General features: G+C 40.6%; 1 long non-coding RNA gene across 1 annotated transcript; it reads left to right on the forward strand.

The window, feature by feature from the left end:
* Positions 1-1,758: 1,758 nt before the first annotated feature.
* On the forward strand, positions 1,759-4,468 carry LOC120043676. Its single transcript, XR_005476496.1, has 3 exons — positions 1,759-1,779; positions 3,227-3,344; positions 4,420-4,468. It is a non-coding gene; the product is annotated as an uncharacterized LOC120043676 (long non-coding RNA).
* The last annotated feature ends 8,830 nt before the right edge of the window (positions 4,469-13,298 follow it).

Genomic DNA, 13,298 nt, shown 5'->3' on the forward strand with positions numbered 1-13,298 from the left:
GCGAGGCGGTTGAGCTTTTCCATCAGAGCAACATATGACGTCCTTCCAACACCAGTTAATCTTCACCAATGGTATGGTGAAGATCCGGACTGTGCCCTCTGTCCCATGCCAGCTAACCTCAGGCACATTCTCACAGGGTGTAAAACAAGCCTCACCCAAGGACGCTACCCTTGGCGTCACAACCAAGTCCTTAAAAACCTTGCGTCCGCCCTGGAGGACAAGCGAGCTGCCACCAACTCCCTACCACCCCCAGCAGCATCACAACCCTTACGGACGACCTTTGTCCGCGAAGGGGCTAAACCACCGAAGAGCGGCTCTACACCATTAGAGCGAGACCAGCTGCGCTTGGCCCGCGACTGGAAAATGCTAGCTGACATTGGCCGGCAACTTGTGTTTCCTCCGGAGATCGCAACCACCACCCTAAGACCTGACATGGTGCTCTGGTCCCATTCGCTCAAGAAGGTCTTCATCATTGAGCTCACAGTACCCTGGGAGGACTCAGTAGATGAGGCTTATGAGCGGAAACATCTGCGCTATGCTGATCTAGCTGCCGAAGCACGGCATCATGGCTGGAACACAGAAGTCCGACCAGTGGAGGTGGGCTGCAGAGGTTTTGTGGCAACATCTACAACAGACTGCTTAGAGACCTGGGAATTAAGGGCCAGAGCCAGCGTTCGGCAATCAAAGCTGTATCAGAGGCGGCAGAAGGCAGCAGTCAATGGCTCTGGATGAAGAGGAAAGACCCCAGCTGGGCCCCGAAGTGAGAGGGCCAGGAGGTATGCGGTCATCAGTGGACTGAATCAGGGTCACAGTGTTTGTTGGTAGTAATGCAGTGGACTGAATCAGGGTCACAGTGTTTGTTGGTAGTAATGCAGTGGACTGAATCAGGGTCACAGTGTTTGTTGGTAGTAATGCAGTGGACTGAATCAGGGTCACAGTGTTTGTTGGCCGTAATGTAGTGGACTGAATCAGGGTCACAGTGTTTGTTGGTAGTAATGCAGTGGACTGAATCAGGGTCACAGTGTTTGTTGGTAGTAATGCAGTGGACTGAATCAGGGTCACAGTGTTTGTTGGTAGTAATGCAGTGGACTGAATCAGGGTCACAGTGTTTGTTGGTAGTAATGCAGTGGACTGAATCAGGGTCACAGTGTTTGTTGGTAGTAATGCAGTGGACTGAATCAGGGTCACACAGTGTTTCTTGGAAGTCTTAAAAAAATCTACTTTGAGACAAAGGTATACACCTCACACAAGACACCTGTACCATGTCAGATATAGAGTTGAAATGTGTTACATTTTGAGGTTGCATCCCAATATTACACTTTATATACATCACAGAACACTGAAATATAACAAAACCATTTGACATAGAAACACTGGATTTTCACTATAAAATGTAATAATGTTTATTAGTTATGAAAAATATGAATAACATTCCACCTGAGGCCACTAGGTAATTTGACTGCAGGAATGGACTCCAGGTAATAATGATAAAATATGAATAACATTCCACCTGAGGCCACTAGGTAATTTGACTGCAGGAAAGCGGCTACACAGCGATTTGATTGTAAACCACTGGCTTTTATCGTAAACAGGTTTAACTAGTTTTCTGATTATGCCTACATGGTGTCACTGTCACAAGACTTTTCCATAAATGATGCTGTCCTAAGTTAATCAGTAACACAAATTATATGAATTCTCTTGACATTGGGGAGGTAAATAAACCTTTCCCAAGGTTTCTTTCTCAGCAAAAAGATTCTGGTTTTGAATTCAGGCTGCAAGGTAAGGATCCTTCCAGGCATTATTTATGTAGGATTGGTAGAATGTTGAAATTGGGAAAGCAGTAAGAGACCGGTGTGTAAATTACTAAGATTCAAGCCACCCGTCAATTAGGGAACTGTGTTTCTTTATTTTGTGTTTATTTGTATCCAGTGGTGTAAAGTACTTCATTAAAACTTAAGTAGTGTTTTTGGGGTATCTGTACTTTACTTTACTATTTATAGTTTTGACAACTTTTAATTTTACTCCACTACATTCCTAAAGAAAATAATGTACTTTTTTCTCCATACATTTTCCCTGACACCCAAAAGTACTGGTTACATTCTGAATCCTCAAGCAGGACAGAATGATGGCACCTATCAATATAAAGCCTTGTCATCCCTACTGCCTCTGATCTGGCGGACTCACGAAACACAACTACTGTGTTTGTAAATGATGTCTGAGTGTTGGTGTGCCCCTGTCTGTCCGTAATTAAAAATAACATGAACATCGTACCGTCTGGTTGGCTTAATATAAGGAATTTGATGAATAGCATTTACTTTTACTCGACTTTTTATACCACTGTACTTAAGTACATTTAAATTTTAGACTTTTACTCAAGTAGTATTTTACTTAGTAACTTTCACTTTTAATTGAGTCATTTTCTTTTATGGAATCTTCACTTTTACTCAAGTATGACAATTGAGTACTTATTCCACCACTGTCTTTACCTTCCTGTAGTTGGCAATTTGGAATGATTCTGAATGGAGGAATGGTCTAAGATCCCAATGTGTTTTCCAACTCATAAAACATTTTAGAAAACGGCTCAGTGCTGTTATCCTCGCAAGGGAGCTGCTGAAAGGTTTGAAAACAGGGGTGTCAAATTCTACCCCTGCCTTTGAGAAAAAAAGTATGATTTGGTAAACAAAATCTCTTTCTCTGATCAATTGTATTAGTATAAAATAATTTAATATAGCTCAGTATTTGAATGAAGTATTTTATACAGTATTTTTTGTTCATCTTTATCAAGGGTGGAAATAATTTTGGACCCAAATGTATACTTCAAATTTAGAGATAATGTATGTTGAACCTGGATCCATAAATTATTTATTATTATGATTTGTTTAATCTTTATTTAACTAGGCAAGTCAGTTAAGAACAAATTCTTATTTACAATGACGGCCTACACTGGCCAAACCCGGACGATGCTGGGCCAATTGTGCACCACCCTATGGGACTGCCAATCACAGTCAGTTGTGATACAGCCTGGATTCAAACCAGGGTGTCTGTAGTAACACCTCAAGCACTGAGATGCAGTGCCTTAGACCACTGCGCCACTCAGAATGATAATGATTCTACATGTTATAGTATTCCATGGCCTTTACTGGCCAAAGGTTAAACTGCTGTTATGGTTATGATATACTATGGTGTTGTGTCACTAGACTTTGACCAGATATTATTGCATCCAAAGATCAACTGTACCTAGAACATAGATACAGAGACACTTGTCATCAGGAAGGTGCTCTCTCAGCACAACGGAAAATATCCCAATGACTTGACATGTTCTGGTTGTGAATTCAGGCTACAAGGTAAGAATCTTCCCAGTGATTATTGTAAAGTGTGTAGAGACATTAACTGTATGGTTTTATTTTAGTATAGTGAATGACAGTAAAACACTCGGATCTAACAGTCCATTTCACCTGGGACAGCTACGTGACAGTTCAATCATACAAAATGGCGCTAACTGGGCCGTAGGCAAGTCAATTTCAATAACATATTGTTCATATATCGTATTATACGATTGGTATATCAGGGTTATTTTACAATTTGTCAAAATGTTAATGTATCATAGTTGTAAATCATCTTTCAGAATATCAGAACATTTGTTGTTTTCTAAATGACAATGATCTCCTGCTTCCTGTGTAGTTTGGTATGAAACCACTGAACAGACTTTACATTGTTATTATGAACTGAGTTCAGTAACAGCAGAATAATATCAGACCTGTTGAACAAAGCAACACACTAGAATGAGAGACATTATTAAAAGAGAAAGTGAGACATTATTATTATTAATATTATTATTATTACTACTATTGTTATTATTCATATTTTGATTATTGATATTATATTATTAGTATTATTATTATTAGTTCCACCACATGGAGAAAAGGTGAAAAATATCAGTCACAACTACATGTTGATGTGATGCATTAAATCACCTGACTGTTTGGATGTGTCTGTTAGTAAATGTTTTATTTCTAAGAGATGATTCATAAAATTGAACAATTGACATTCAATAATTAGTTGTCACTGTGTTAACCACAACCAACATGTTGGATCTCTGTTTAGGGGTCACTGTGTTAACCACAACCAACATGTTGGATCTCTGTTTAGTTGTCACTGTGTTAACCACAACCAACATGCTGGATCTCTGTTTAGTTGTCACTGTGTTAACCACAACCAACATGCTGGATCTCTGTTTAGTTGTCACTGTGTTAACCACAACCAACATGTTGGATCTCTGTTTAGTTGTCACTGTGTTAACCACAACCAACATGTTGGATCTCTGTTTAGTTGTCACTGTGTTAACCACAACCAACATGCTGGATCTCTGTTTAGTTGTCACTGTGTTAACCACAACCAACATGTTGGATCTCTGTTTAGGGGTCAGTGCTCTAAAATGAGTCTCTCTGGGGAGAGAGAGGAGGGGGGCCCTGCCTCTAAAATGAGTCTCTCTGGGGAGAGAGAGGAGGGGGGCCCTGCCTCTAAAAGGAGTCTCTCTGGGGAACATGACACCAAATCTAAGAGGTGAGATGACAATATTGTTTAAGAACTTTGTTTCTAAAATGTAATATCCACAACGTGCGGTGTTCTATCCAAACACACTGGTGGTCAGGGAGACATCTCTTCATTATATCCAAACACACTGGTGGTCAGGGAGACATCTCTTCATTATATCCAAACACACTGGTGGTCAGGGAGACATCTCTTCATTATATCCACACTGCTGGTCAGGGAGGCATCTCTTCATTATATCAAACACACTGGTGGTCAAGGAGACATCTCTTCATTATATCCAAACACACTGGTGGTCAGGGAGACATCTCTTCATTATATCCACACTGGTGGTCAGGGAGGCATCTCTTCATTATATCCAAACACACTGGTGGTCAGGGAGACATCTCTTCATTATATCAAACACACTGGTGGTCAGGGAGACATCTCTTCATTATATCCAAACACACTGGTGGTCAGGGAGACATCTCTTCATTATATCCACACTGCTGGTCAGGGAGGCATCTCTTCATTATATCCAAACACACTGGTGGTCAGGGAGACATCTCTTCATTATATCCAAACACACTGGTGGTCAGGGAGACATCTCTTCATTATATCCAAACACACTGGTGGTCAAGGAGACATCTCTTCATTATATCAAACACACTGGTGGTCAGGGAGACATCTCTTCATTATATCCAAACACACTGGTGGTCAGGGAGGCATCTCTTCATTATATCAAACACACTGGTGGTCAGGGAGACATCTCTTCATTATATCCAACACACTGGTGGTCAGGGAGACATCTCTTCATTATATCCAAACACACTGGTGGTCAGGGAGACATCTCTTCATTATATCCACACTGGTGGTCAGGGAGACATCTCTTCATTATATCCAAACACACTGGTGGTCAGGGAGACATCTCTTCATTATATCCAAACACACTGGTGGTCAGGGAGACATCTCTTCATTATATCCAAACACACTGGTGGTCAGGGAGGCATCTCTTCATTATATCCAAACACACTGGTGGTCAGGGAGACATCTCTTCATTATATCAAACACACTGGTGGTCAGGGAGACATCTCTTCATTATATCCAAACACACTGGTGGTCAGGGAGACATCTCTTCATTATATCCAAACACACTGGTGGTCAGGGAGACATCTCTTCATTATATCCAAACACACTGGTGGTCAGGGAGACATCTCTTCATTATATCCAAACACACTGGTGGTCAGGGAGACATCTCTTCATTATATCCAAACACACTGGTGGTCAGGGAGACATCTCTTCATTATATCCAAACACACTGGTGGTCAAGGAGACATCTCTTCATTATATCAAACACACTGGTGGTCAGGGAGGCATCTCTTCATTATATCCAACCTGCTGAACATCACTATGGACCACAATGCATCATGTGTTTGTTGATCTTATACCTGCACCAAATGATGCTCTGATTTGGATCTCAGCTCTTTGTTAAATTCTGGCAGTTTCTTCACTTGTGAAGTTGATTGATCCGTTCCTCATTGAACATGAATTTCTTTTTTTTAAAGGATCTCTGTTTTCATGGTCAGGGAGACATCTCTTCATTATATCCAACACACTGGTGGTCAGGGAGGCATCTCTTCATTATATCCAACACACTGGTGGTCAGGGAGACATCTCTTCATTATATCCAAACACACTGGTGGTCAGGGAGGCATCTCTTCATTATATCCAAACACACTGGTGGTCAGGGAGACATCTCTTCATTATATCCAAACACACTGGTGGTCAGGGAGGCATCTCTTCATTATATCCAAACACACTGGTGGTCAGGGAGACATCTCTTCATTATATCCAAACACACTGGTTGTCAGGGAGACATCTCTTCATTATATCCAAACACACTGGTGGTCAGGGAGGCATCTCTTCATTATATCCACACTGGTGGTCAGGGAGACATCTCTTCATTATATCCAAACACACTGGTGGTCAGGGAGGCATCTCTTCATTATATCCAAACACACTGGTGGTCAGGGAGACATCTCTTCATTATATCCACACTGGTGGTCAGGGAGACATCTCTTCATTATATCCAAACACACTGGTGGTCAGGGAGGCATCTCTTCATTATATCCACACTGGTGGTCAGGGAGACATCTCTTCATTATATCCAAACACACTGGTGGTCAGGGAGACATCTCTTCATTATATCCACACTGGTGGTCAGGGAGACATCTCTTCATTATATCCAAACACACTGGTGGTCAGGGAGGCATCTCTTCATTATATCCACACTGGTGGTCAGGGAGACATCTCTTCATTATATCCACACTGGTGGTCAGGGAGACATCTCTTCATTATATCCAAACACACTGGTGGTCAGGGAGACATCTCTTCATTATATCCAAACACACTGGTGGTCAGGGAGACATCTCTTCATTATATCCAAACACACTGGTGGTCAGGGAGGCATCTCTTCATTATATCCAAACACACTGGTGGTCAGGGAGACATCTCTTCATTATATCCAAACACACTGGTGGTCAGGGAGACATCTCTTCATTATATCCAAACACACTGGTGGTCAGGGAGACATCTCTTCATTATATCCAAACACACTGGTGGTCAGGGAGTCATCTCTTCATTATATCCAAACACACTGGTGGTCAGGGAGACATCTCTTCATTATATCCAAACACACTGGTGGTCAGGGAGACATCTCTTCATTATATCCAAACACACTGGTGGTCAGGGAGTCATCTCTTCATTATATCCACACTGGTGGTCAGGGAGTCATCTCTTCATTATATCCAAACACACTGGTGGTCAGGGAGGCATCTCTTCATTATATCCACACTGGTGGTCAGGGAGACATCTCTTCATTATATCCACACACACTGGTGGTCAGGGAGACATGTCTTCATTATATCAAACACACTGGTGGTCAGGGAGGCATCTCTTCATTATATCCAAACACACTGGTGGTCAAGGAGACATCTCTTCATTATATCAAACACACTGGTGGTCAGGGAGACATCTCTTCATTATATCCAAACACACTGGTGGTCAGGGAGACATCTCTTCATTATATCAAACACACTGGTGGTCAGGGAGACATCTCTTTGTCTGAACGATGGAACACGTCAACTCTGGCTGACTTTTTTACAATACAATACATTACATTACAACGTTGACCATTAGTTACAGCAAACAACAGAAATGTCTCTTCTGCTCCGTTCTTAACCCCCCCCCCACCAGATCTCAAAATAATTTTGTTTTACATAATAATAATACAAAATGAATATTAATAATGTAACCCACTGTAAATACTGTGTTTAGTTGATTGTGTTGCACTGCTCATGTCCACGTTCTGGAACTCCGCGTCCCCGTACAGAACTGTCCGCGTCCCCGTACAGAACTGTCCGCGTCCCCGTACAGAACTGTCCGCGTCCCCGTACAGAACTGTCCGCGTCCCCGTACAGAACTGCCCGCGTCCCCGTACAGAACTGTCCGCGTCCCCGTACAGAACTGCCCGCGTCCCCGTACAGAACTGCCCGCGTCCCCGTACAGAACTGTCCGCGTCCCCGTACAGAACTGTCCGCGTCCCCGTACGACGGAGTTCACTACAGTGTTGAGACACCGAAGTTCAGTGTTCAATTTGCTTTTTTCTTTACGGTCAGGGACAGTATGAGTGTAGCCAGATCCTTTTCACTCACTATCCTTGTTTCATTTTGTGGTTCACCGGATTCATAATTTTCATCGAGACGAGGGACAGACGAACGACCTGCTAGCTAGCCAAGCTAGTCGGTACAGCTAGATAAGCTAGCTCGCTACTCTACCTGCAGCATCCTAGTTACCATAGCTACCACTACATCATCTTCGGCTGCCTGCATTTCTTGTGGACCGATGGAGCTCCCCGGTTGTTTCTTCCACCTGTTAAATCCGTGGAGGGCTTCTCCCTCTCTCGTTGACGGATGCTGGCTACCTCTGTCCGGTTCTCCTCTCTTCACTAGATGGACGGTAACTTTAGTGTTTAACCCCTCTGTGTCCAAGGACCGAACTTTTGAATATTATTTTCGGGGCGCCTCAAGTAGGCTGGACCTATTCCATTTTTAACAACGTTTTTTCTGATGAAAACTAGTTCATTGCATCCGCCATGGAGCCCAGTTTCATAACATTACCTTTTGTCCCTAGTTACGAAGTAATCCCCAAAAAACAGACCTTATTTTAGGTCATTTTTCACCCTGCCAGCTCCTATTAGTTCTATTGAGCACCGTGGCACCAACTCACCTTCTGAACGTTCTATTCCCAGCTCATTGTTCTGCGTCACAATGGCAGCTTCACTATTGTTATCAATGAAACCTGTGTTAACCTTATAGACTTCTCCTCAGGTAACTTACAATTCTTCTGTTGGAAAAGTTTTATTTATACATTTACTTTAAAAACAGCTTATATATATATATATATTTGTACATACCTTATACACATAAACATGGCATAAAAGCATAAAAAACAGCATTTGAATATTACATTTAAATTTGTTAAAAAGTACATGTTGTTCATTTAAAAACAATAGAAACAACGAGGAAAAAAGTACCTTTTCTTGTAAATCATCCAAATCTGTAAACGCCATTTAACATGTGTACAAATGATTTAACAAAGGTAAAACACTTTTAATACACGAAAACATGTTAAAAAGTAACTTTGTTAAAAAGCTGTCTTTGGTCATTTGTACGGGAACGGGGTGAGACCTTTTCAAACTCGCCTACAAACTCGCCTAAAGCTGCTCTTCCGAATCAATAAAAAATAAAAAAATAAAATATGCATTTTCATTTCGTTCATAGGCATCGAATTGAGCGAATGCTGCGCAGATTCACTGAGTTGCAAACCAAATGGACAGGTCTAGCTAATTGATTTGTAAATCTGACTCAGTTGCTACCTCAGATTATGAGCCTAGCAGGTGTTGTGAATGAGTTATGTAGTACCCACAGAAGGCCACAGGGAGGAGCAAGAGAGCTATACACCCATACTGATTTTTGCCTTATTGTGATGTATTTGATTTTTACATCACGAAGAAACTCTAACCCTACATATAACCTATTTTAGCCTTAACCCTAATTCTAGGGTAGGGTAGACTAGAACACTTTTAGAAACTATTTTAGTACTAATTATATGTTTGGAAATACCATTATAGTATTAAATAGCATTTTGATTATTTTGTTAATCAAAACCCGTCTAAGCATTTTGATTTTATTGTTTTGTTATTTTATTACATTTATTATTGCACTTGATGAACAAGACACATTAGTTTTATTTTTTCAACTGGTTTGAAATTGGCGTGGGATATGTGGGGCAGGTTTGAGACTGATCTAAGTTAACAAGAAAAATACACTATTTCTCAGCTGCCTCACCAATATTTGTACATTAATTAATAACTTTTAATTGCTAGATATTTCCAATAGATGGCAGCATAAAACCACGAAGCATCAGTTATAGACTACAAGCAGCAATATGATTGACATAAAATAGCATGCAACCACAGACTATATGTCCCATGATTTTCTAAAATGGCCACTCATTACTTTAGTTAGCTATATATCTTGCATTAGGGCTGTGTTGCTTTTGGGAGAGCAACAAAAACAGTGATTATAGCAGGTATTGAACCCCAGGTAAATAATCACTAGTCAGAACCTCAACCTCATAACACATTCATTATAAAAAATCATCTTAATATCTGATATTGCGGAATATAAAAGACAAGAGTGCGTCTTCCAGCCCACCAATAAATTACATCATTCAACCCTCCCGGTTAGTAAATTTACCTCAACATGCCCTTCAATTTCACATAAGAACAGGTAATAATAAACATGAATCATCATTATATTACTTCAAAGTAATCTGTTAAATGCTTTTTCAGTCCTTCCTCTTGTGTTAGCAGTGTAGAAAGGGACAGAAAGAAGCACACAGGAGTTTTCCTGTGAGGGGGAGTGGTGGTGTATCCAGGGAGAAAACTAAACTCATCTTCTGAAATATCATTTGTGGTCTTATGCTGCCATCTATGGGGGGAGAATTATGTAGCAACTGCAATAGTACTGTGTAATGTGTAATTCCTTACTAAAGTAGTAATTACTCAGAATTAGAAAATATAACATTTTCTAGTTCATTTTACCACTAAAATAACCATTTATAGCATAACAAACAATTCAATTGACATAAACCAAAAACACCATACATTTAGTTAATTATAAATATAAAGAGCTATTTATTTAGATGGGTGACATTATCTGCCAAAGTAACAGCCCTGTAAACAAAGAAGAACTCTCAATTTAATCAAATGTAAAAAACACAATTTCAAACGTTGCTACATTTGAAAGTGAGGAAGATATATAGTATTTTGCAAAAAATATAAATTATTTGTCTCTCTGAAAATTAAACCATCAAGTGATAGATTATAAACAAATACATGTCTGTCATTGAACAACCCCCATGCCATGATTAGATAGTGAACAAACACCAATCTCTTTCATAATATCTTTAAACAATATAAGCTAATTTACGAACATTTCTGAAAATGGATATATAGCGTTTTGGAATGAAACTCTTCTTATGTTTCCCCATCCGAGCTCAGAGTAGATGAGAGATGTAATGTTTGTCTCTGTTGTGTTGAAGCCCAATCAAGCAGGAGAGACCAGCCTCCCCTGAACCCAGCTGTGTGTCCATGAAGAGTGACGGGTCTATGGATCGTCCTATACTGTTTAGAGAGGGAGACTTTCCTACTGAACAAAGGTAAGAAGAACTCATGGGTCATGGTCAGTGAGTTAAACAACACTGTCTCTAGTCATTTCTCCTCTCCCATTTTCCCATTTATTTTTGTTGTTTTCATAATCCATAGGCTAATCCTTTTGTCCATTTTCATAGTCCTAAAACAATATTAAACAAACACAACATTCCCTCCCTGTGTGTGTGTGTGTGTGTGTGTGTTTGTGTGTGTGTTGTCACTCCCTGGATGAGGAGATGTAATCTCATGTTTTGTCCACAGAAACCAACAGGAGAGATCAGAGTCAGAGATTCTCAGTGGTCAGTCTTCCCAGAGTCATCAAACAGACCTGGCCTCCATATTCTGTGTATGTGGTCCTGTTATGTACATTTGTTTTTGTTTACCTCAAGTAAAGTTGATCTGTCAATCATTCATTAATGTGTTAATGAGAAAGCATTTCTTCTCTTGCTTAACTTATTTATGTTATTTATTTCAGTTGCTTGAAGAGAAAATTATGACATTTGTGAAGAATGAGCTGAAGATGTTCAAGAGGATTCTTAGTCCAGAACTCCCAGAAGGCTTTGAGAGTCAGAAGCAGGAAGTGGTGGATGCTGAAGATGAGAAGCAGGAGAGCAGTGCCAGAGAGGGGGCTCTGAAGATCACACTGCACGTCCTGAGGAAAATGAACCAGAAGGAGCTTGCTGACACACTGGAGAAATGTAAGATCTGTCTGCCTCATGTTGAATGCTGTTTTATAACATTTAAAAGCTGTAGCTAAAGTACAGCTAAAGTAGCTGTGTAACTCAATGATATTGTAGCAGCCTTAACACAACCCCTAGTGACCTCATCAAGTAGCAGCAGGGATGTGTTGTGGTGATTCATTTAGAGAGAGAGACAACATTAATAATACCATCAATAATACCAATAATAATATAATCAGTCACACCAGTCTGTAATGCAATATGAAAACATTTACACATTTATACAGTCAATTAAGAGAATAAATTATTATAATGTAAAACTTTATAACAGTCCTACAATACTGTAGTCATTAAAACAGACGTAATATTAATATCCTCTGTGTTATTTCTAGATTCAGATGAGCTTGCTGTGATTTGCCAACGTGAACTCAAATATAATCTAAAGAAGAAGTTTCAATGTGTATTTGAGGGGATCGCTAAACAAGGAAACCCAATACTTCTCAATAAGATCTACACAGAGCTCTACATCACAGAGGGTGGAACAGGAGAGGTCAATAATGAACATGAGCTGAGACAGATTGAGACAACAATCAGGAAACAAGCAAGACCAGAGACTGCAATCAAATGTAACGACATCTTCAAACCCTTAACTGGACAAGACAAACTTATCAGAACTGTGCTGACAAAGGGAGTCGCTGGCATTGGAAAAACAGTCTCTGTGCAGAAGTTCATTCTGGACTGGGCTGAAGGAAAAGCAAATCAGGATGTCCAATTTGTATTTCCATTCCCTTTTCGGGAGCTGAATTTGATGAAAGAGGACAAGTACACTTTGATTGAACTTCTCAATCACTTCTCAATGGAAACCAAACAATCAAGAATCTCCAACTACGACAAGTACAAAGTTCTGTTCATCTTTGATGGTCTGGATGAGTGCCGACTGCCCCTAGACTTCCAGAAGAACAAGATCTGTTGGGACGTCACAGAGTCAACCTCAGTGGATGTTCTGCTGACAAATCTCATCAAGGGAAATCTGCTTCCCTCTGCTCTCCTCTGGATAACTACCCGACCTGCAGCAGCCAATAAGATTCCTTCAGGGTGTGTTGACCAGGTGACAGAGGTACGAGGCTTCAATGACCCACAGAAGGAGGAGTACTTCAGGAAGAGATTCAGTGATGAGGACCTGGCCAGCAGAATCATCTCACACATAAAGACATCAAGGAGCCTCCACATCATGTGCCACATTCCAGTCTTCTGTTGGATTTCTGCAACAGTCCTTGAACACATGCTGAAACATAAGAGAGAAGAGATGCCCA

Source organism: Salvelinus namaycush, unplaced genomic scaffold (assembly GCF_016432855.1).
Source record: "Salvelinus namaycush isolate Seneca unplaced genomic scaffold, SaNama_1.0 Scaffold996, whole genome shotgun sequence".
Classification (NCBI taxonomy): domain Eukaryota; kingdom Metazoa; phylum Chordata; class Actinopteri; order Salmoniformes; family Salmonidae; genus Salvelinus; species Salvelinus namaycush.